General features: G+C 51.8%; 1 protein-coding gene across 1 annotated transcript in view; it reads right to left on the bottom strand.

Annotated features, from left to right (window-relative positions):
• PACSIN1 (protein kinase C and casein kinase substrate in neurons 1) overlaps positions 1-22054 on the bottom strand; it is a 52923-nt gene extending 30869 nt beyond the window's left edge. Inside the window, exon 1 of the mRNA XM_032864266.1 lies at positions 21916-22054. The gene's annotated coding sequence lies outside the window, so the exon portion shown is untranslated. The remainder of the gene's footprint in view (positions 1-21915) is intronic.
• Between the last annotated feature and the right edge of the window lie 526 nt (positions 22055-22580).

The raw sequence follows: 22580 nt of genomic DNA, 5'->3' as shown, positions 1-22580 counted from the left end.
TCTCACACGATTTCAATAAGCCCAAGCGTGGAAAACGCTGGGAAGCACAGGAAAGAATTCCTAAATATTTTCTCTTCTTTCCCTCACTGTCGACTTTTCTAACAACCCGAAGCACCTTCTTCCTCACACCTAAATAACCCCTGGAAGAGGTAAGGGAAGAAATGTGAGTTATTCACACTTTAGTATAAAGTTTACTCAGCCAGCATTCTGCTTAATGTCTAGCTGACATTCTGCCCATTTAGGGGAAGAAGAGAAGGAAATTAGGAGTGTTGAGCCTAGGTGGCTCAGCTGGTTGAGCGTCCAGCTCTCAGTTTCGGCCCAGGTCATGATCTCATGGGTCATGGGATCGAGACCCACGTCGGGCTCCACACTCAGTGGGGTGTCTGTTTGGGATTCTCTCCCTTTGCCCCTTCCCCAGTTGGTGCTCTCTGTTTCTCTCACAAATAAATAAATAAATCTTCAAAAAAAAAAAAAAAAGGCAGGGGGAGTGTTGAGGAAAGAGAAGGGAGCAGGAAGAGGGAGAGGGAGGGAACAGAGATGCTCCTGAGAGAGGTATTAAGAGTAAGGGGTGTTGAAGTGAGCCAAGTGACTTGACTGGTATCTCCCAATGGGAAAAGAGAGAGGCTTGAACTTGTAGTAACTGACACTCGTGCCAGAGTCGGGACAGTAACTAACCAGTGTCCGCCTGAGCTCCATCGGGGAGGCCAAGCACAGTCCACAGCTGGGTACTGATCTAACTCCTCGCAACTCCAAGTGTGGTCTGTGGACCAGCAGTGCTGGCATCCCTTGAATGTTTGTGGAAAATGCAGAAGCTTGGGCCCACCAGATCCTCCAACTCCGAATCTTCTAGCAAAATCCCCAGGAGACTTCCAAACACCTCAGAAGCTCTAGTCCAATTAGCAGTTAGCCCCAGAGAGCATCGGGCATTATGTGCTTCTGGGAGAACATAAGGGGCAACGGGCAAGGGTACCTCATAAAACAAGCATGGGGACTGAGGGAGGGTTGAAACCCCACCACTGAGCTGGCCCTGAGCTGCTTTCTAAAGGAAGGGATGGGGGGCATAGGCCAATAAGACAAAGTAAATTTGGGGTCCTGGACTTGGGGGTCCATCACTAGCTTCAGGGCTCCCTTTGCCATTAACGTGAAGGCTGTCATGGAGCCCAGAGGAGCTACGATGAGAAAGCATTTTGGAAACTGAACCACTAGAGAGAGTGAGTCACTGCTGCTCCTTCCTGGTGTCCTCAGGAGACCCCGCATATGCCTGGCTTCACAGGCAGCTAAACCTACCTGTTTCCTTCCCATGACCCTTCGGAACTGGAATCTCAGGCTGAAAGGAGGTGGCCAAACCAAGTCACATGACGGTGTAATTTTCCGATAACATTCTAATGCATCTGCCAGGATCTGAAGAAGACCCTCGGAAATGGGTAGCAGGGACAGTCAGGTGGGGGTGCTCCAGGCTCCCCAAATCTAACAGCCACACACCTCCCAGAGTGGCTCCCCACCTGACTGCACATAGGAACCAGTGCTATCTGGACCACTACAGTGGCTAAAATAAAAGGACAGACGATCTCAAGAGTTAGCAAGGAGGCCGAGCAACCAGAACTCTCAGATCCCGCTGGTGGGGGGCGAAAAATGGCCACTTTGGAAAAGCATTTGAAAATGTCTACCAAAGTTTACCCCATGCACACCTTAGGCCCACACTTCCTCCCTTGACTCTGCCCCACGGTCACAAGTGCCCATGGCCACCAGAGCCCCGTACGTGAATGCTTACTGCGATGGTATCATATTAGCCCAAACCACCCAAATGTCCACTGACAGTGGAGAGACTGAACTGTGTGCAGTGGTGTGTGCTACACCGCCCAGAGCCCTGCTTCAGGCCAAAGGTGCCCCTACCCCAGCTGCGGGGGGTGCTTGCTGCTGACAAGCCTCAGTCCCTCCCCAAGAACGGCCATCCACCTTACAAACCTCTCCAGGCAGGCAGCTGGCATCCAGAAACTGGCTGCCACCAAGCCCAGACCCCTCACCTTAATGCAGGACCCCTGGGAAGCTGCTAACACTCTCCGGGGCTCTAGGGGTGAAGCCTCTGGAGTGGGAGAGGCTGGGGGAGTCGTCATTCCTTATAAAGCCAGAGTAATGGGCTGGCTTGTGCCCTGGAGAAAGACAGTGAAAGGCTGAGAGCAATGAATCACTGATTCAAAGCCAGGTACGAAAGCCATGGGCCTCCTTAGCAGCATCTAAATTTTCCCCTGCAGCTGACGGCGAGGGAATAGCCAAGGAATAGACACAGGGCTTCATGGTAAGGGGAGCAGAATGTTAGAGAAGGTTGAATTCTCAGCCCATGATAAGTCTGTGACACCAAGGTCAGGCCTTGCTCTGGAAGGAGTGGGACTTGGAAGTGACCCATCAGAGCCTAGCAAGCCTTCCCCTTGAAGACAGCGCTGAGGATCCTCTCTCAGATCTGTGCCCCACCCCACCCTGACCGCCCGCCCAGTAACTAGGGTGAGGCACACTCCAGCCCAGCTGCCGGACTGTGCCACCATGCCCTGGCAGAAGCCAGGAGAGCACGCGGGTTGCCATCTGAGGGTTGGATCAGGGGGTGGGTGGGGCCACAAAGCTGGATGAAGGAGAGTTAATTCCACACGTAAGGGTTAGAGGAAGAAAGCACTGACCACAGCAGGTGAGGCAGAATCGCCCAGGCTGCCGTGTCAGACAGTGGAAGAGGGGGGCAAACTCTCAGCCCCGTGGGCACATTCACCAGAAAACCCACCAGGAGTCCACCTCCTGCAGGACTGATGAACCACCCCCTTGCCAAAGCCATAAGGAACGTGATGGCCTGAAGGGGTCCCGGCAGCCTGACAAGCTTCGGGGTGCGTGTCCTTCAAAGACTTGAGAGTTTGAGCTGTTGTTACAGCACTGGGCGCCCCCCACAGCCATGAGATGGTAGGATCCCCCCCGTAAGCAGGCAGGTGGCAACGCTTCCTGGTCAGAAGCAAGGTGGGTGCAATGATCACAGCTATGGGCAAGGTCAGAGCCACGGCTGGGTTAGCCTGACTCACAGGGCTATGGGAATGGTTAACAGAACCCGGCGGCCCCGGGGCAAGCTAGATATGCAGGCATCGAGGACACTGTCCCCTCTACAGAATCAAAAGAAACCAAGGGGGGCGCCTGGGTGGCTCAGTGGGTTAAATCCTCTGCCTTCGGCTCAGGTCGTGATCTCAGGGTCCTGGGATGGAGCCCCACATCGGGCTCTCTGCTCGGCAGGAAGCCTGCTTCCTCCTCTCTCTCTCTCTCTCTCTCTGACTGCCTCTCGGCCTACTTGTGATCTCTCTGCGTCAAATAAATAAATAAAATGTTTAAAAAAAAAAGAAAAAAAAAAAGAAACCAAGGCCTGAGGATCAATAAGACTAATGATCCTTTGCCCGATTTCCAGACCTAAGCAAGGTTTCAGATCTAAGTGACTGAAGGAGAGACCAGGTCCCCACAAGGAAGGGCCCTGTGACCCCAGAACAAATATATGTGATAAGAATTTGACCAGTCCCTCCCCAGAGGGACTTTCCAAGCCATTTCTCTGGGTTAGCATCACTGGAGAAGGAAGAATACGCAAACAGTTCAAGAACTATTAAACACAGGGTCCAAATGGATATCCATCCAGTGGCCCAAACGTTCATCACGGTCCCCTGTTTGGTGGGAGCACATGGAGGCCAGATGCCCAATGGATTTCTGGCCCAGGTTTGGCTCTGGGGGAGTCCACTGCGTCCACCCTGTGCCCCTCTGTATGACCTTGGGGCAGTCACCTCCCCTGTCTGGGCCCTGGTGCCCACCGTGCAGGAGAAGCGCTGCCCTAAGCAGGGAGGGCGGCCGAGCGGGGTGTAGACTCACACCCGATGTCCACACTCCTGTATGGACACCCAGGGAGTGCCCTGGGAACCCAGCAGATCCCATTCCAATCTTGGTCCTGCCCCATTCTGGCAATTCCCCTTGGGCCCATTTTCTCGTTTCTCATTTTCTGCAAGGCTGGGATGATGGCACCTACTTCACAGGGCGGCTGTGAGATCTGCCACGGAGACCAATGTTTCACAACACCTCCTCCTTCCTCGCTCCCAGCTGACGCTGCTGCCTTCGTCAGGAGAAAATGGGAGCAGTCTGCCGAGAACACCCCCGCACTCGCTCGGCCCCCATCCACCCCGAACTCTGCCTCCCAGGCACCCCACCCTGCTCCTGCAGCTCATGGAGGACACTCTGGGAAGGCCGTCCGCAGGCCCTCCTTCCCAAATCCCCACCAATCAGGTTGTGGCCCTCACTGGTCACCACTGGCCCCCACGGTACCAAAGGCCCAGCCCCTCTCTAATCCCCCTCCCACTGCTACCCCATCAGCCCTGACCCTGTGGCCTTTCTGCTTCGGACACCACACTCTCGCTGCCATCTTTCCTTGACTCGCTGTGGCTCACACACCAGGGCTCAGCCCTGGGGTCTCTTCTCTTTCTCAGGCAGATCTACTCTCCAAGAGATCTCCTCTAGGCCCATGGCTCTAAATGTACCCCTCCTTATATTTCTAGTCCCAACTCCAGCACCCAACTCCAGCCTCATAAACCCAACCTCCCCAGCATCCCATCTGGATGTCCAACAAGCTGACCTGTCCCCAAAGAACTCTTGATTGCCCTGGAGTCAACTCCAACCCTGTCCATCTCCATCCTCCAAAATGACATCATTGTTCACCCAAATGCTCAAACCAACCATGTAAATTCCTCTTCTTCCCTCATCCCCACATTCCACTGACTCTCCCCTCAGATACTCTGTACCCGCTCTGACACAGATGGTATCTCTCGCTTGTAGGACAGGGCGACCCCCTAAAAGTTCTCCCTTCCACCCTTGCCCCCTTCCATCTATTTGCCAGACACTCCCCTTTTAAAATTATAAATACAATTTTGACCTGTCACACCCCCACCGAAGCCCTCTAGGGACTCCCCATTTCACTGAGAACAAGTCCCAGCAGCTTGCATTGCCGACAGGGGGGACACAGAGGGCCCTAACCTCTGTGTTTACTCTCACCTCCAGCCACTCCCCCATCCCCTTCTCCCTTCCAGGCACTTTGTCCCTTCTGTGTCCCTCACACACCTCTTTGCTGCCCCAGGGCCTTTGTATGCACCTTCCCAGTGCTGGGATGGTCCTCCGCTGATGTCTACAAGGTTCACTTCCTTGCCTTGTTACATCTCTAATTCATGTCTCTGACCCCTAACCCATCTAAAATAGCCAGTCCACCCCTGTCACTCCCTAGCCCCTTCTGTTTTATTTTTCCTTTGTAACACTCATCACTCCCTGATGTTATTTTTTTTTCAATTAATAGACTTTATTTCTAGAACAGTTTTAGGTTCACAACAAAACTGAGCAGAAAATACAGAGAATACCCACATATCCTACTCCCTCATTTCCCCTCCCACGAACGTCCCATCAGTGTGCTTGTAATCAATGAACCAGCACTGACACAACATTACCAACCAAAGTCCGTACATTACATCAGGGTTTGCTCTTGGTGTGGTATGTTCTGCAGATTTTGGCTGACATGTAACGACACGTATCCGTCTACCATTTCATTGCCCTGAAAGTCCCCTGTGCTCTATCTATTGACCCACCCATCCCTCTCACCCTCCCTCCCTTTCCCCAAACCCTTGGCAACCATGATCTTTTTATAGTCTCTGTTAAGTTCTGCCTTTTCCAGAATGTCATGTAGTTGGAATCACAAAGTATGTAGCCTTTTCAGACCAGCTTCTCTCATTTATTAATTTCTCTAAGGCTTCTCCATGGCTCTCATGGCTTGATAGCTCATTTCTTTTGAGTCCTGAATAGTATGCCATTGTCTGGACATACAGGTTTATTTATCCATTCACCTATTCTTGGTTTGCTTCTAAGTTTTGGCAATTAAATACCTTGACATTCACAATAAACAAGAGTAGATTAAAGGCACTGATGAGTCCCGCATAACACTGATGAGTCCCGCATAAAGGAAACTCTTTATCTTGGGTGTATCTGGTTTTTCCCAAATTTGACCACTGGCAATGCATCCAGTGCACCAGACAATGCAACTTTCCACCTCCTGGGGCCACAGGAGCTCATCCCAGACAAGCCCTCTAGGCTGGGCAACCAGAGAAGCTTTTCTTTGAAAGAGGAAAAGTTGAGAGCCACAAAGCAGAGCTGGAGGCACAGAAGTAAAGAGAATGGTTGGGTCTGGGGGCTTGAAGGATGTGGGCTGGACTAGGGTGAGGACCCCAAGAGGAGTAATGGGAACTAAAATGGGGCCCTGACTCTGGTGCCCCATAGTCACATAGCAACTGGGTGCCCCTGGGCAAACCACCCCCCCACCCCTCAGTGTTCCTATAAAACAGTGTTCCACCTCTCAGTGTTCCTATAAAACAAGGAGATCGGGCAAGGCTGATCCCTACTGCCCAGAGCTTCTGAGGCTATGGGTAGGTTCTTAGGTTGATTTCTAGAATTCAGAAAGCATAATGCCTCTAACATCCAGACTGAGTCTTTAATTACCATTCCTCATTAAATGGATCCATGGAGAAAAGGCAAATCACAGAAATGAGTAAAAAAATTTGCAAGTCATATATCTGATAAGTGTCTCATATCTAGGATATATAAAGAACTATAAAAACTCATCAATAAAAAGACAAAGTAACCAATTAAAAATTGGGGAAAGATGTGAAAAGACATTTCTCCAAAGAAGATATACAAAAGGCCAATAAGCTCAGGAGAAGGCGCTCAGCATCCTTCGTCATTAGGAAAATGCCCATCACAACCACAAGAAGATGTCACCTTACAGCCACAAGGACAGCCATGATCAAAAAGATGGACATTAGGGGTGCCTGGGTGGCTCAGCGGGTTGAGCCTCTGCCTTCGGCTCAGGCCATGATCTCAGGGTCCTGGGATTGAGCCCCACATTGGGCTCTCTGCTCAGCAGGGAGCCTGCTCCCCTTTCCCCGCTTGCTTCTCTGCCTCCTTGTGATCTCTCTCTGTCAAATAAATAAATAAAATCTTAAAAAAAAAAAGATGGACAATAGATGGCTATGATCAAAAAGTTGGGAAGGATGAGAAGAAACTGGATCATTCATTCCCTGCCCGTGGAAATGTGCACCTGCTGGTGGAACGTGAACATTTCATGGGAAATGTTTCCTGTGAAATGTCTGCTCAACAGGCTGGCAGACCCTCAAGAAGTTACAGGTAGATTTACCATGTGACTCTGGGTATAGATCCAAGAGAAATGAAAGCCTATGTCCGCCTGTACATAAATGCTCCTAGAAGCATTATTCATAACAACCAATAGGTGGATTGTCCAAATGTCCATTACTGGATGCATGAATAAAACGTGGATAGCCTGGGGCACCTGGGTGGCTCAGTGGGTTAAAGCCTCTGCCTTCGGCTCAGGTCATGATCCCAGGGTCCTGGGATCGAGTCCCGCACTGGGCTCTCTGTTCGGCAGGCAGCCTGCTCCACCTCTCTCTCTGCCTGCCTCTCTGTGTACTTGTGATCTCTCTGTCTCTGTCAAATAAATAAATAAAATCTTTTTTTAAAAATGTGGATAGCTAAACGATGGAATATTATCCAGTCATAAAAAGGAAGTCTTGACCTGGGCTACAACGTGCGTGACCCTTAGAAACAATACGCTGGGGGCGCCTGGGTGGCTCAGTGGGTTAAGCCTCTGCCTTTGGTTCAGGTCATGATCTCAGGGTCCTGGGATCAAATCCCACATTGGGCTCTCTGCTCAGCAGGGAGGCTGCTTCCCTTTCTCTCTCTGCCTGCCTCTCTGCCCACTTGTGATCTCTATCTCTGTCAAATAAATAAATCTTAAAAATAAAAAAAAAAGAAAGAAACAGTACGCTAAATGAAAGAAGCGAGCACAGAAACATCTCGTGTGAATCCATTTACTGTCTAGGCATTCGTTATTCAGAATCGGTGGATTTATGGAGACAGAGAGGAGAACGGTGGTTGCCCGGAGCTTGAGGAGTAAGTGCTCAAGGGAATGCAGTTTCTTTCTGGAGTGATGGAATGTTCTGGAATTAGACAGCGGTGATGCTGCACAACTTTGTGAATGTGCTAAAAGCCACCGAATTGTACATTTTATTTTTGCTTAAGATTTTATTTATTTATTAGAGAGAGAGAGTACATAAGCAGGGGGAGCAGCAGAGGCAGAGAGAGAGGCAGGCTCCCCACTGAGCAGAGAGCCTGACATGGGGCTTGATCCCAGGACCCTGAGATCATGACCTGAGCTGAAGGCAGCGCTTAATGACTGAGCCTCCCAGGTGCTTCCAAATTGTACATTTTAAAAGGGATGAAATTATGGTATAGAATTATATTGCAATTTAAAATATATGTGTGTGTGCGTATACACCTATATGTGTGTGTGTGTGTATATATATATATATATATATATATATATATAATGACCCAGAGCTCCCTGAAGAAATGTCTGATTGTAGCTCCGAGGAGCCTAGAACATCTTCATTCCAGAAAGCAAGGACACTTCCAAGCACCAGTTCACTTGTGTGAAAAGGATGCCAGAGACAACTTGAAGAGACTCCCACTGGCCAAAGGTGGGACAACTTAAGCATCATTGAGGGTAACGAATACAAGGACTGAAACTCATCAAGTTTATAAAAATCCATAATGATAATTAAAATCAAAATATAAAATAGCTTTAAAAGTCCGTTCATAACCAAATGTCTACAAGAATGTGGAGCACCGGGTGCCTGGGTGGCTCAGTTGGTTAAGTGTCTGCCTTTGGCTCAGGTCATGATCCTGGAGTCCCAGCATGGAGTCCCACATGGAGCTCCCTGCTCAGCGGGGAGTCTGCTTCTCCCTCTGACCTCTCCCCTCTCATGCTCACTCACTCTCTCTCTCTCTCTCAAATAAATAAATAAAATCTTAAAAAAAAAAAAAAAGAAGAAGAATGTGGGGCACTGACATCCAGCACATGCTGCTTGTATGTGTGGGGACTGGTAGAACCACTTTGGGTAACTGTTTAGCCCTATCCAGTAAGTTTGAAGATAGACCCCATGACCCAGCAATTCCACTCCTAGGTATATACCCTGCAGAACCACATGAGTGCGGGGGCGCCTGGGTGGTTCAGCCAATTAAGCATCTGCCTTCGTCTTGGGTCATGGTCTTGGGGTCCTTGGATGGAGCCCCGCATCAGGCTCCCTGCTCGGCCAGGAGCATGCTTCTCCCTCTGTGTTCTCTTTCTCTCCCTCTCCCTCATTCTCTCTCAAGTAAATAAATAAATATCTTTAAATAAAAAAAAAAAGAGCATGAGTGATTTATTCAGAGAACATTCAGAGCAGCAATCTTCACGATAGCCACAAATCAGAAACAACCTTGATTATGTAAATGCTAGCCTGGATAAGGGTCTGTTCACATACAGAATGCTATACAACAAGGAAAAAATGAAAGAATCACTACTACAAAGAACACTCTAGATGCATGGTAAAAAGAAAACGCTAATTGAAAAAAACTCAGCCAGGGGGACCCGGGTGGCTCAGTCGGTTGAGCATCTGCCTTTGGCTCAGGTCATGATCCCAGGGTCCTGGGATCAAGCCCTGCTTTGGACTCCCTGCTCAGCGGGGAGCCTGCTTCTCCCTCTCTGCACCTTCCCCAACTCGTGCTCTATGTCTGTCAAGTAAATGAATAAAATCTTTAAAAGAAAAAGAGAAAGAAAAAAACCCAACTATTAAAGAACAGTCATTTTATTAATTAAAATTCAAAGAGAGACAGAACTATTTGGTTTTGGATGCCTACTTACATCGTAAAGCCAAAAATAAAGCAGTTAATAACACTAATCGGGATAGTGGGTCCCTCTGGGAGGGAGGAACAGTGGGGGAGAAGGGCATGGGGGGCTTCTGCAACTAGAGCAATTCTCAGGTTTTGACCTACATGGTAGCAACTTGGATGTTGGCTTTATATTGATTTGTTAAAATGTATAACCTATTTTATATACTTTTGTATTTTAAAATGGGAAAAATACTCACTGTTCACCTTTGGAGGTTGCTAGAGCACCAACTCATTTTTAAAAAAGATTTTATTAATTTATTTGAGAGAGAGAGAGAGAGAGAAAGCCCAAGGGGGGTGGGAGGAGGGGCAGAGAGGGAGAGGGAGAAGCGGACTCCCTGCTGAGCAGGGAGCCTGTTGCAGGGCTCGATCCCAGAACCCTGGGCTCATGACCTGAGCCAAAGGCAGATCCTTAACTGACTGAGCCACCCAGGCACTCCCCCAACTCATTTCTTTTAAAACTGATAAATAAAGGGAAAGAATCAAGCCTTCATCCTACTACACATACCATATTTCAGAATAACAGAATAAATGAAGAGGGAAAGTTCTTTACAGAAGTCTAGCTAATGCAAACAAAATGATCAAATTAGAAAATCACCATCTGGTGAGGAGGAAAAGATGATGGAAATCAGATGTTAACTTGCAGGAAGGGTGGGGTGGCCACAGCTCTCAGGGCTCCCCCCTTCCCTGCACCCCTGCAGCCATTGTGGGGAGCATCTTACTCCCCTTCAGACCAGAGCACTCCAGCATCCAGGCCAGGCTGTGGGCAGAGTAACTTCTCCACCAGCCACACCAGCAGGGCAATGGGCTTCTTTCCATGTGCTTTGCATGCTATTCCGTGTCCAGAATTTGCACAAATATTCCTGGAGTTCTTGCCAAGGGGGGCACAGACCCTCCTGGGTGTAGCCCCTGGGGGAAGCCTCAAGGCCTAAAATTGGGAAAGAGCCTGACCGCTGGCACATAGCTCAGCTGAGCAGTGGTCCAGAGCAGCCTGGGGATGGGATAGAAAAGGGTCCTGGGGCAGCAGGGATCTCGGGAATCTGGTCCACCCCAACCCCATTCTACTGTGTCTCAGACCCCCATCCCCAAGGCGGGGTGGAGGGGACCCTCCCCAGCCTTACAACCTAATGCAATGTTGCGACTTGATTTCTCCCTCATCTCCACCCTGTTTGGGGAGTGATGAGGCGCAAAGGAAGCCCGCTGTGATTTGCCACCCCACCCCCAGCCACGTTCAGGGTCACCCAGGCCAAGCCAGCTTTGCAGCTTATCGGGCCAGCTGGTATGAGGGGGAGGGGCCCCCAATGCTCAGGCTGGCTGACGCTGGTCCAAGGGCCCACCCCACCAGTCAGTGCCAGTGATAAAAGGGCTGGGGGAAGAGGCAGAGGTAGGAATTCAGGGCCCTAGGGTGGGGGAGACCTCCCATCAAGGTGCCCTGTCTGGGACCTGGCCAAGTGGGGCAGGTGAGATGGCAGCTGGTCACCCAACACTTGGGGAGCAGGACAGGGTAGCAGCCTGGTGTCCGATGGAGCTGCTGATAGAGGTGACACCAGATAGCCCACTGTGGGTGGGGCCGGGGCAGGGCAGGTGGTAGTGGGGAGAGCTGTGTTTAGACCTAGTATGAATCCCAGCTACACCACACCGTCACCAGAGACCCTAACCTGAAGTCTTAAGCCCCTCTGCAGCCCCAGCTCACCCAAATGGGGTGTTGTGAGGCTGCCATGTGCTAACCCACATGGGGGTGGGGACATCTAGCACAGTGCCTGGCGCAGGAAGTGTCCCACAGGTGCTGTGTGTCGTCATTACAGAAGGTGGGGCTCAGGGCTCCTCAAGGGTAAGCAGGGTGTGGACGGTCACTCGCCCCGGAACGGCCAGCACCCCGTTCAGTACAGCACATGTCACGGGATACCTATTTGCTCAACGAATGTATCAGAGGAACGTTAGGAACCTGAAGCCACCAAGACTGACTCAAGTAAGAACAGAAGTTCAAATCCCAGGTCTGCCCCTTCCTGGCTGTGCCACGTCAGGCAAGTCATTCCACCGTCCTGCCCCCCAGGAACCTGGGCTTCTTCATCTATGACACAAAATAGCGCTCATGACCAAGTACTCGGGGAGCCTGGGTGGCTCAGTCAGTTAGGCATCTGCCTTAGGCTCAGGTCATGATCCTGGGGCCTTGGGATCCAGCTGCAGGCTCCCTGCTCAGTGGGGAGCCTGCTTCTCTCTTCCTCTGCTCCTCCCCTTCTGCTCGTGCTGTTTCTTGCTTTCTCACTCACACTCTTTAATAAAATCTTAATAAATAAATAAATAAATAAATAATAAATAAACACCTCCCTCTCAGCTGATGGCCAGACTCAGAACAGCAAATGGATATGAAGAAAGTGGGGGAGGGGTGCCGGAGGCCCTGTACCACCACCCACCCACTCCTGAGAGTTGGCAGCCTCACCCAAGATGCCTGGGAGGTTATGCCTTCCCCCCAGGGTTGGGGGCAGCCAGTGACTGCCTGGTAAGCTGGGCCAAGAAGCCTGGCCCCTAGCCTCCAGGCAGGGGCCCTCCCTAGCGCTTGCTGCCCCCTCTCAAGGCACAGCTTCCCTGCCCTGCAGACACCCTCCCTCCCTTCTGCAGGCTTCCCTGCAGTAAATCACTTGTCCAGGAATCCTTGTCTTGGGTTATGCTTCCCAGCATCTGATTTAGGACAGGAAGTATTTTGTAAACTCTGAAGCATTGTTTTATTTTCCAGGAAATGCTGAAAAGAGAGGAGCTGACTTGAGAGCCACATGAGTGAAAGGTGACTTCTGCATCCTGCTGCCCCACCCTCACCAAGCTCACAGATAGGTGGGGGTGGGGGGAAGCAACAAGACTGTAACATCAAAGATGGGCAAGTGTTAAGAAGGAAACTAAAGCAGGGGTGGGGGATGGAGAATAACAGCAGTGTGTTTGTTTCTTTTTTTAACTTTAATTCAATTAGCCAGTATATAGTACATCTTCAGTTTCAGATGTAAAGTTCAATAATTCATCAGTTAACAGCAGCTATTTTAGGTGAAATGTTATGGGAAGGCCTCTCTGAGGAGGTGACATGGGCAGATATGTGAACATCATGAGCCATGCTGACCTCTGCAGCCAGGCACTTCCCAGAGTATGGCCATGCAAAGGCCCTGAGGCAGGGGGATATCCGATACATCCAAAAAATGGCCGGGAAGTGACTGAGGAAGGAGTGGTGTGTGATGAGGTCAGAGGAACTGTGCAGCTAGGTCACCGAGGGGTCTGAAGGCCGTTACAGGACATTTTATAGGACTTTGGGTTTTCTTCCAAAGATGAGGGAGTCATTGAAGTTTTGAGCAGAGGAGGGATGGATCTGATTGAGGTTTTAAGAGTCTCTTTGGCTGCTAGGACAAAGAGGGAGGCAGGGAGACCTGGTAAAGGCTGCTGCAATAAGGCAGGAAAGCTACGGTCAGGCTCAGAAGGGAGGGCAGCAATGGACATGGGGAGCAGAGGTTCGATTCCGGGCGTCATGAAGGTAAAGTCAGGAGGGTTTCCTGATGACTGCATCACGGAGAGTCAGAAGACAGATGCAGCGGACTACCCAATTTACAGAGGGGACAGAGGGACATGTTAAACTACACCCTGGGGATACAATCAACAAAACCAGACTGTAGGAAATTCTACAGGACAAACAATCTGATTTCTCCAACAGATCAACTACCGAGAACAGAGGAGAAGTTGGAGAAGGAAATTACCGACTAAGAGAGACCAAGACACATATCAACCAGTCACAATGTGTGGCCCTTACTTGGAGCCTGAGTCAAACTAAGTGCAAAAAAACAAAAACAAGACAAAACAAAATGAAGACACGTCTGTAACACTTGGTGGATATGTGACATTATAAAGGTATAGTTTCTTCTTAGGTAGAATAATGGCATTGCGGTTATGTTAGGAAAAGTCCTTATCGTTTCGAGATACATCTTGATGTATTTGTGATGAAATGATGTCCGGGATTTCGTCCAAATTGGGAGGGGGCAGAGGTAGGGGCAGAAATAGAACAAGACTGGCCCTGAGCTGGGAGAAGTTGAAGCTGAACGGTAGGTACATTAGTACATTATCATACTCTCTCTATTTCTGCAAAGGCTTGTATTTTCCAATAGAAAGTGTTTTTTTAAGATTTTATTTATTTATTTGACAGACAGAGAGCACAAGCAGAGGGTGCGGCAGGCAGAGGGAAAGGAAGAAGCAGATTGAGCAGGAAGCCCGATGCGGGGCTCGATCCCAGGACTCTGGGATCATGACCTGAGCTGAAGGCAGACGCTTAATGACTGAGCTACCCAGGTACACCCCCACCATAATAGAAAGTTTCAAAATAAAAAAGCAGAAGAGGAAACTGAGTCCCAGGCAAGGTGCCAAATGGCCCAAGGCCCCTCCAGGATCTCATCCCGGGCCCCCCTGCTCCCGGATCCGTGTTCTTGCTCTGCCTCAGCTATCTCTCTCTCCTCCTCCGGTGGCTGGTCAAAGGCTGGACCCAGGCGGGCCAGGGATAGGGTGTATAGCCTCGGGGGAGGGCCAGACAGGACAGTAGGGGGCTGAAGGCCACAAGTCTACCTCTTCCGGAAAGTCCAAGGAGGCCAATAGCTTAACGTATTTGGCATCTGCCCCCCTAGCCTCATCTGTCACTTCCTCCCTCAGGTTCCTGCACTGATTTCCTCCCCAGTCCCTACAGCCCACCGCTCGAGCTCCCACCCTTGCATCTTTGTCCCTGTTGTCACTTGCCTGGAAGGCGCTTTCCAAATCTACCATCCTTTCCTTCCAGATCTACCCGAAGGAGAAGAACTTCCATGGTCAACCACGTTCAGTCTTCACGAGCATGCCTATCTGTGCTCCCTAAAGAGGGGTGCCGTGGCATAGAGGTTAAGAGCAGAGCCTTTAGGGATGCCTGGGTGGCTCAGTCAGTTAAGCGTTCAACTCTTGGTTTTGGCTCAGGGTGGTGAGATCAAACCCCACATTGGACTCCACGCTCAGCAAGGTGTCTGCTTGGGATTCTCTCCCTTTCCCTCTGCCCCTCCCCATGCTCTAAAATAAATAAATAAATAAAATCTTTAAAAAAAAAAAAAAAAGAACAGAGGGGCATCTGGGTGACTCAGTGTGTTAAGCCTCTGCCTTTGGCTCAGGTCATGATCCCAGGGTCCTGGGATCGAGCCCCACATTGGGCTCCCTGCTCAGCGGGGAGCCTGCTTCCCCCTCTCCCTCTGCATGCTGCTTGCCTACTTGTGATCTCTGTCAAGTTAATAAATAAAATCTTAAAAAAAATAAAAATAAAAATAAAAAAAGAGCAGAGTCTCTGGGTCCAGACTGCATGGGTGTGAATCCTGCCTCAGCCACTTACCTGCAGTGTGACTTCAGGCAACTCACTTGACCTCAATTTCAACAGCTGTAAAATGGGGATAACCTCATAACATTACTGAGGAAAACTAAATAGGAGTTCAAAAACAAGAATAAACAAAACTGTGCCTGGCCCATGTCAGTGGACCTCAGGCGCCCAGGGGCCCTCTGGCGTTGCTGTCCAGGGCCCACCTTCCTCCTTTGTGGCCCCCCCCAACCCAAGACACCTCAGTACCACACACACCGTGGGCGCCCAGTCACCAGTTTCACGGTGACTTGGCTTCTGCCTTCCTGGTACCCAGACTTACCTCACCCACATGCCCATCCCTCCAGGTCTCACCCAGCCCAGGAACTTGAGGAAGGAGAGGAGAGAGAAACCCATGCGGGGACCAGTTCAAAACCAGCCACAAATCAAAATGTAATCCCAAGTGGAAGCCTCTGACTCAGACGCCATCAAACTGAGAGGAAAGCAATATTTTTATTTTTTTTTTATTTTTTAAAAATTTATTTTATTTCTTTATTTGAGAGAGAGGGAGAGAGCACAAGCAGGGGTAGGGCCACGGGGAGAAGGACAAGCAGGTTCCCCACTGAGCAGGGAGCCCGATGTGGGGCTCCATCCCAGAACCAGAGATCATGACCAGAGCCAAAGACAGACATTTAACCGACTGAGCCACCCAGGCATCCCAGGGGAAAGCAATTTAAATGCTCACCTTTTTAAGATTTCTAAGAAAAATCCCAGCTATTATCAAGTGTAATTTTAACGATTTTTTAACGTTTTTTAAAAATTTTATTTATTTGACAGACAGGGATCACAAGTAGGCAGAGAGGCAGATGAAGAGAGAGAAGAGGAAGCAGGCTCCCTGCCGAGCAGAGAGCCCCATGCAGGCCATCCCAGGACCCTGGGATCATAACCTGAGCCTAAGGCAGAGGCTTTAATCCACTGAGCCACCCAGGCTCCCCAGTGATTTTTTTTTAAAGATTTTTATTTATTTATTTGACAGAGAGAGATCCAAATAGGCAGAGAGGCAGGCAGAGAAAGAGGAAGGGAAGCAGGCTCCCCGCTGAGCAGAGAGCCCGATGCGGGGCTCGATCCCAGGACCCCGGGATCATGACCCGAGCCGAAGGCAGAGGCTTAACCCACTGAGCCACCCAGGCGCCCCCCCAATGATGTTTTTATGAGGGATGACATTTGCTGTATAAAACGCAAACTGCACAGGATGTCTGAAAGAAGAAGGAAATATTCCCCATCCTTTCTGGCACTGAGCCTCCTGCTACCTGCCCGCAGAGGTAAGTTCGAATAAAAATCAGATAGGCAGCCTTCTAAACATCTTTACGCGATAAGCACACACAGACCCATACGTACATTTTTTAAATGGGATCATATGAAATACATCATTCCACCAAGTCGCTTGCCTTCACTTGCCCATACATTCCGACCATCTGTTCTCTCTCAGCGTCCCCCAGCATCTATAACAGTGCCTGGCACACTGGAGACAGGCAGTGGAGAAACTCACTGACCAAATGAAAGAACAGAACAGCTGCCTAAAATCGCCCCGGCTAGAGATGTCCTAATTATGCCCCAGCCCTCCTGCCGCACACGTAGCTCTGTTGCACTGACCATCCCCACCCAGATGTTTCGGCACTCTGTGAAGACGGCACCTGCAGGAGAAATTGCCGGGTCACAGCTCCAATCATTAATGTCAGAAAGGCGGTGCCAACCCATTCTCCTGGTTTCCCACACCCTCCGCCACATCCGAGGTTTATTACAATGAAGGCTTTTTTTTTTTTAAAGATTATTTATTTATTTATTTGACAGAGAGATCACAAGTAGGCAGAGAGACAGGCAGAGAGAGGGGGAAGCAGGCTCACCGCTGAGCAGAGAGCCCGATGCGGGGCTAGATCCCAGGACCCTGAGATCATGACCTGAGACGAAGGCAGAGGCTTAACCCACTGAGCCACCCAGGCGCCCCACGATGAAGGCTTTTATTTCTTGAATGAACTAATACTATTTAGGGACTCCGCCCTGGATCCTCAACTCTCATTTTATCCCTCCTGAACAAATGAGAGGGCACACCCTTTCTTATTTCTGAGCCACCCTAGGGAACCCAAATCCACAAGTGGAGACTCATTCTCTAGAGAGTAAACGGTTTACAGATGCAAAATCTGAAATATCTCATTGACTTCTAAAAATGGGCAGGTTAATTTTTTTTTTTTTAACTGTCAACTTCAGGCAAGTATCCACTGACCTCTCCCACAATACCAAAGAAGAAAAAATTAGGACCACCCACTCCTCTTCTCTCTCTCTCTTCCTTCCCATCCCCGTCTAGGGTAGGCAGCTTTAGCAACTCAAAATACAGGACACCTACTTAAATGTGGCTTTCAGATAAACAGCAAATAAAATTCTTATGCAAGTACGTTCCATGCAATATTTAGGACACACTCATGCTAAACAAAATCGTTGTTTATCTGAGGTCAAATATAACTGGGCATTTTATCCCGTAACTGGGATATAACTGCGATTTTATCCCGTAAGCCTCCTACAGCCCCCAGCCAGAATTTTAATATCAAGTGATTTTTAAACAGCAGCCGAGGGCCTCCTCTGCCCCATGCCCAGAGAGCAGAGGCAGCCTGCTGCCCCTCCCAGCCAGAAAAGTCTCCAGGAGCATCACGTCTATGCCCACAGCACACTCTCTGCCCAGAGATGGCCCCACCAACTTCCCTGGCATTGGAGTTCCCATCCCCTCAGAGCCAGCTGGGGCCAGCTTCCTGCACATCTCCCCTGGCCCATCATGCAGGTTCCTTCCCACCCATTCTTTCTGGGGGTAAACACTAGCACTCACCCCAGCTGCTGGCGAGGGGTGGGGGGAGTGCGTGATGTGGGCACTTGACCCTTAGGTGGCAGCCTGCTCCAGAGCCACCCGCCTGAGAGGGAGTCCTTCCCCCCCCCCCCGGCCCCGCCCTGTGCCTGATGCCTGCAGAGGTCTAGAGGTCTGACTGGCCCAAGTTCCCAAGTTTGGCTCCAGAGGGCCAGTCTAGCTCCAGAGCTTGCCCTGGGCCCCTGAGGTTGCCTGGCGCGGCTGTTTTGGAGCTCCACATTTTCCTCCACCGTGTTCTGCCTGCTTCCCACCTGGCTGACCACGGGCAAGGCTCAGGGACCACTCCCCCACCTGCACTCCTCCTTTCACTTTCTACCCTACCTGTCCCTCCACCTCTGCTCCCCTCTCCCCACTCCCCGGTCTGCACCCCACCCCCATTCCTGCCCCAGTCTACTGCCCAGGGCTGGAAACCAACCACAAAGTGCCTACATCAGGTGGGTGTGGTGCTGGCTAATGGATTTTTTTTTTTTGGCTTTCCAGTACTTTCTACTTTTCCACAACAAGCACACCTTACTTTGGTAATAAGAACATAAAAGCTTTTTTTCAAAAAACTTCAGAAAAATGTAAAACCCAACGGAGCATTCCTCCTCCACACTCACTCCTCCCCCATCCCTCCCACCTGTTTCCGAGGGAGGACTCCTCCCAGATCAGCGAAATCTCCCACCCCTGTCCCACCAGGCCCACAGGCTGTTTCACTTCTCCAGTGAGGGCTTCCTACCACGAGCCTATCCTCACTGGGGGGCTATATGCAAATTCATGAGTGGTTTCCTCAACTCCTATCAGGAGAAGAAAAATGCTTTATGTGTCCTGACGCTGATGATGTGAGGGACCAAAGCGCACTGATTCATTCTACAAGTGAGCTAGGGCAACCCGGTGCCAGGCACTGGGGTCACTGGGGACACTGGGGACAGAACACAGACCTGCCCCCTTGGACTTCGCAGTCTTGAAGTGGGAAGATGGGGCAACACCCCAATGCCCCAGAGGGTGTTGGGTGAGGGGAGGTGAGCAAGATGCCCAAGTCAGGAAGTTTCTGGGAGGAATAGAAGTCCAGTCCGACCCCCCACCCCCCAGTCAGGGTGAGAAGGAACATGGAGGGGAGGAGGAGGGAGAGTGTTCAAGTCAGGGAACAGCCTGTGCGCTGGTCTGCAGGTGAGAAAAAGCATGACTTACTTGAGGAACTGAGAGCAGTTCAGAGCAGCTGGAGGGCAGAGGGAGGGCAAAAAGAAGGCGGAAACCCAGACTTGGGGAAGACAACAGGGCCACATTAATGAGACTGCCCTTTGTCCTCAGGGCCATGGAGAGCCACTGAAGGACTCGAAGCAGGGGAGCGACACAGGGTCAGGTGTGCGTCCTACAAAGGTCCCACTTCTGCTCACTGATGTGGATTCTTATTCTCCGCAGCCACAACCCACAGTCACCATCGGGCACAGCCCACCCACCGTCTGTGAACTTGAGCCACGGTGCACCTGAAACCTGGATCTCCCTGGAGACAGCAAGCCCCAGCGGCAGCTCCACAGCCCTCTTGCTCTCACAACAGGGAATACAGGGGAAGAGCACAGACTCTGGAGCCTAGATTCAAATCCTAGCTCTTCCACTTTCACAAACTGTGTGATCTTAGATAACTTCTCTGTGCCTCAGTCTCCTCATTGGTAAAATGGGGCTAATAACGGGACCTACTTCATCGGGCTATGGTGAGGACTGAAGGAGTTATAGTTGAACCAGGACCTGGCACGTGACAAACGCCGTGTGCTGTTAGTTTTTACTGCTATTACCACACCCTCTTCTGGAGTCCCCTCCAGGGCCGACCCCCGGCAGGCACTAACTAACCCATTCTCCATTTGCCTCCCCCTCCTCCCTGAAGCATCCCTTCCATACTCTCTTCCTCTTTCCATGACTAGGTAGGGGTCAAGACAAAGCCAGAGAGGGGGGACCTCTGGGTTCTAGAACAATCCCACCTTGACCTGACTCTGAGGCCTCACCCTAGCTCCCTCGAGCTCCAGGGAGAGAGCACTGGACTTGGAGCCAGAAACTAAGCGTCACCCCTGCCTCTGCTGTTGACCTTCTCTGGGCCTCGATCTACCCGCCCCTCACCCACCCACCATAACGCCAGGACAAGAACATCTCAAAAATATCTCATTGGCATGGCTATCAAAGGAGCAGCAAGGGCTGGAGAAAGGTCTGCTAAATGTCTCTCATAGACCCCGGAACCCTTGGCCTATTCTTTTGGCTGGGTTTCCTCCCCCTCTACCCCCCGCAATGTAGTTGTGAGATTTGCTCCAAGCTCGCTGTGAGGACCCCCAGAAGCTGAGGGCGGCCCGGCTGGGGCCTTCCCAGATGCCCTGACGTTGACCAGGACTTTCCCAAGTGCTGGGACAGAGATGGACACCCACGGTCTGATCTGAGCACCCCAGGAAGAGAGTGCCAGCCAACCCAGGGGCCTAAGTAAAGCCAGACCTTCACCAGACCTTCATCGAACCTGGCTTAGGCCAAGACCTCAAACCAGGGGCCCAGAAAGACCCTCTGGAGCCATCGGGACTGTGCCATTGATCTCCAAGTGCCGTAGGTGCCCATCAGTTGCAGGACCAGAAAGGGCCTAATGGGACTGTCTGACTTTGGTGGCTCTTAGTCCTGGGGGATGGAAAGAAAGCTCACGAGGAGGCTCAGTCCCCACCTGCAGGTTACCAGCTATCTCCCAGAGTTCAAACCCATCCACCCACTCATTCCACAAACATTCACTCGGTGCCAGACCCTGGTCAGGCACAGGGTCAATGATGGAAATGAATCAAACAGATTCCTGCCCCAAAGGCACTATTGGTCTAGAGGGTGACAGACGGGACATAAATAACTAAACCACAAGGCAGACTAGGTCGAGGAAGGCAGGGCAGGAGGCAAGTATCTCACCTGGGTACAGGAAGCTTCAGGGAGGGGCGGCTTGTGAATGGTGATTCACATGTGACAGGAAGGTCAGGTGGGTAAGGGACAGAACCTCCAACATCACCTCCAACATCACGGACAGACAGTGCTGTTTGCACCCCGGGGGGGAGCTGGGGATGTGGGTTATTTATGGTTTGCCCAGAAAAAAGCAGCCACATGTGTCCCTGCACGTGGGGGGCAGAGCTGGGCTATGGGGGCAGGGAGTGGTTGCGGCTTGAAGCTGGGTCTGGCCAGGCTCCGGGGTTCGCCAGCGCGGCCCTCACACCCAGATGACCTTTGAATCTTGTCATGCCCTCCTAAGGCAAAAATAAGAGGGAGAGGTAGTTCCAACCCGCAGCAAGTCGCCTAGGGGGTGAGGAGGGGAGGGTGCCGGGAAGACCACGGCTTGTGCTTATTTGCAGGCTATGTAGCATCACCTCCTTCTCCTCTCCCCCCCTCCATCCCAGCTACAGAGAAAGGGGTGGAAGGACAGAAAAAAATATCTCTAATTGCAAACCAGACAGAGCACAGAGCGCATCAACTGCTGTGTTTCTCCCAGCCCACTCTGAGCCATAAATAGCTTACGCACCAGGCTGGTACAAGCGGCCCCCCTCACCCTGCTGGGACCCAGACCGCCCCAGGCCAAAGACTCGTCCCAAGGAACCCAGTTCCAGCGTTTTCCCCAGGGTAAAGGCCTCCAGCGCTAGCTGCCTTTCCCAAGGGGCCCGGCGCAGGGGCATCCTGGCACCGCCTGGGGGATGCCCGCGAGCCCCGGTGCCCGCAAAGCAGCCCCGGCCGCGCGCCCGCTTCTCTCCAGGTAACTGCCGGGTCCTCCCCAGCAGTCCCGGGAGATGTCAGCCTCTGCGCCCGCCGCAGACACGCACTCCCGGACCGGCCCCCAGCTCCCTGCGCACCCGGCGATCCCAGGGTCAGAACCCCCTACCTGGGGGCAGATGCGCCCGGCAGCATCGGTGGCGCCACGGGGCAGAGCGGAGCGTCAGGCGCCGGCCTCAAGCCCGGACGACTTCCAGGGGGAAGAGGAAGCTGCGCCGCCTCCGCTGCCGCCGCCGCCGCCGCCACCGCGTCTCTCCGGACCGCGCCGGGGCTGCGGGAAGGAGGAAGGTCAGAGCCGCGGAGGCGGAGGAGGGGGGGTGTTGGGAGGCGTGCACAGATGGGCGCAGATTAGAGAGGCATTTTTAGCGAGCCAATGGCAGCTCCGCGCAGGGCGGCGCGGTGCCTGCGCAGGTGGAAGCGCCGAGGCTGCTGAGGAGGCAGCACCCGGTTTAGCAGGCGCCCCTGGGGTGGGGGGCGGGGGCCTCCCCCCAATTCCCAGGCCGCCTCCCGGGGGTGCTTCCGGCTGGGCCACTGGGTCTCTGCGGCGGACGGGCGGGCGCCGGGTGCACCCCCCCTTTCCTCCTCTCCCCAGCCCTCCTGCAAGCGCTCCCCGGAAGGGGGGAGGCGGAGGGGCGAGGGTGTCGCTCCACTCCCCTCACTGCCCTTTCCACACCTTCTGGGACATTCCTCCAGCCCGGTCTGACAGTCCGTCTGTCGGTTTCTGGCCTCTCCCAAGCCTGCGTCTTCTGGTACGAGCGGGTGCGTGTGTGGTGG

The sequence above is a fragment of the Lontra canadensis genome, unplaced genomic scaffold (assembly GCF_010015895.1).
Source record: "Lontra canadensis isolate GAN:19392208 unplaced genomic scaffold, GSC_riverotter_1.0 scaffold27, whole genome shotgun sequence".
Lineage (NCBI taxonomy): Eukaryota > Metazoa > Chordata > Mammalia > Carnivora > Mustelidae > Lontra > Lontra canadensis.
Note: the sequence above shows the minus strand (reverse complement) of the source record. Positions and strands in the feature narration are given on the sequence as shown.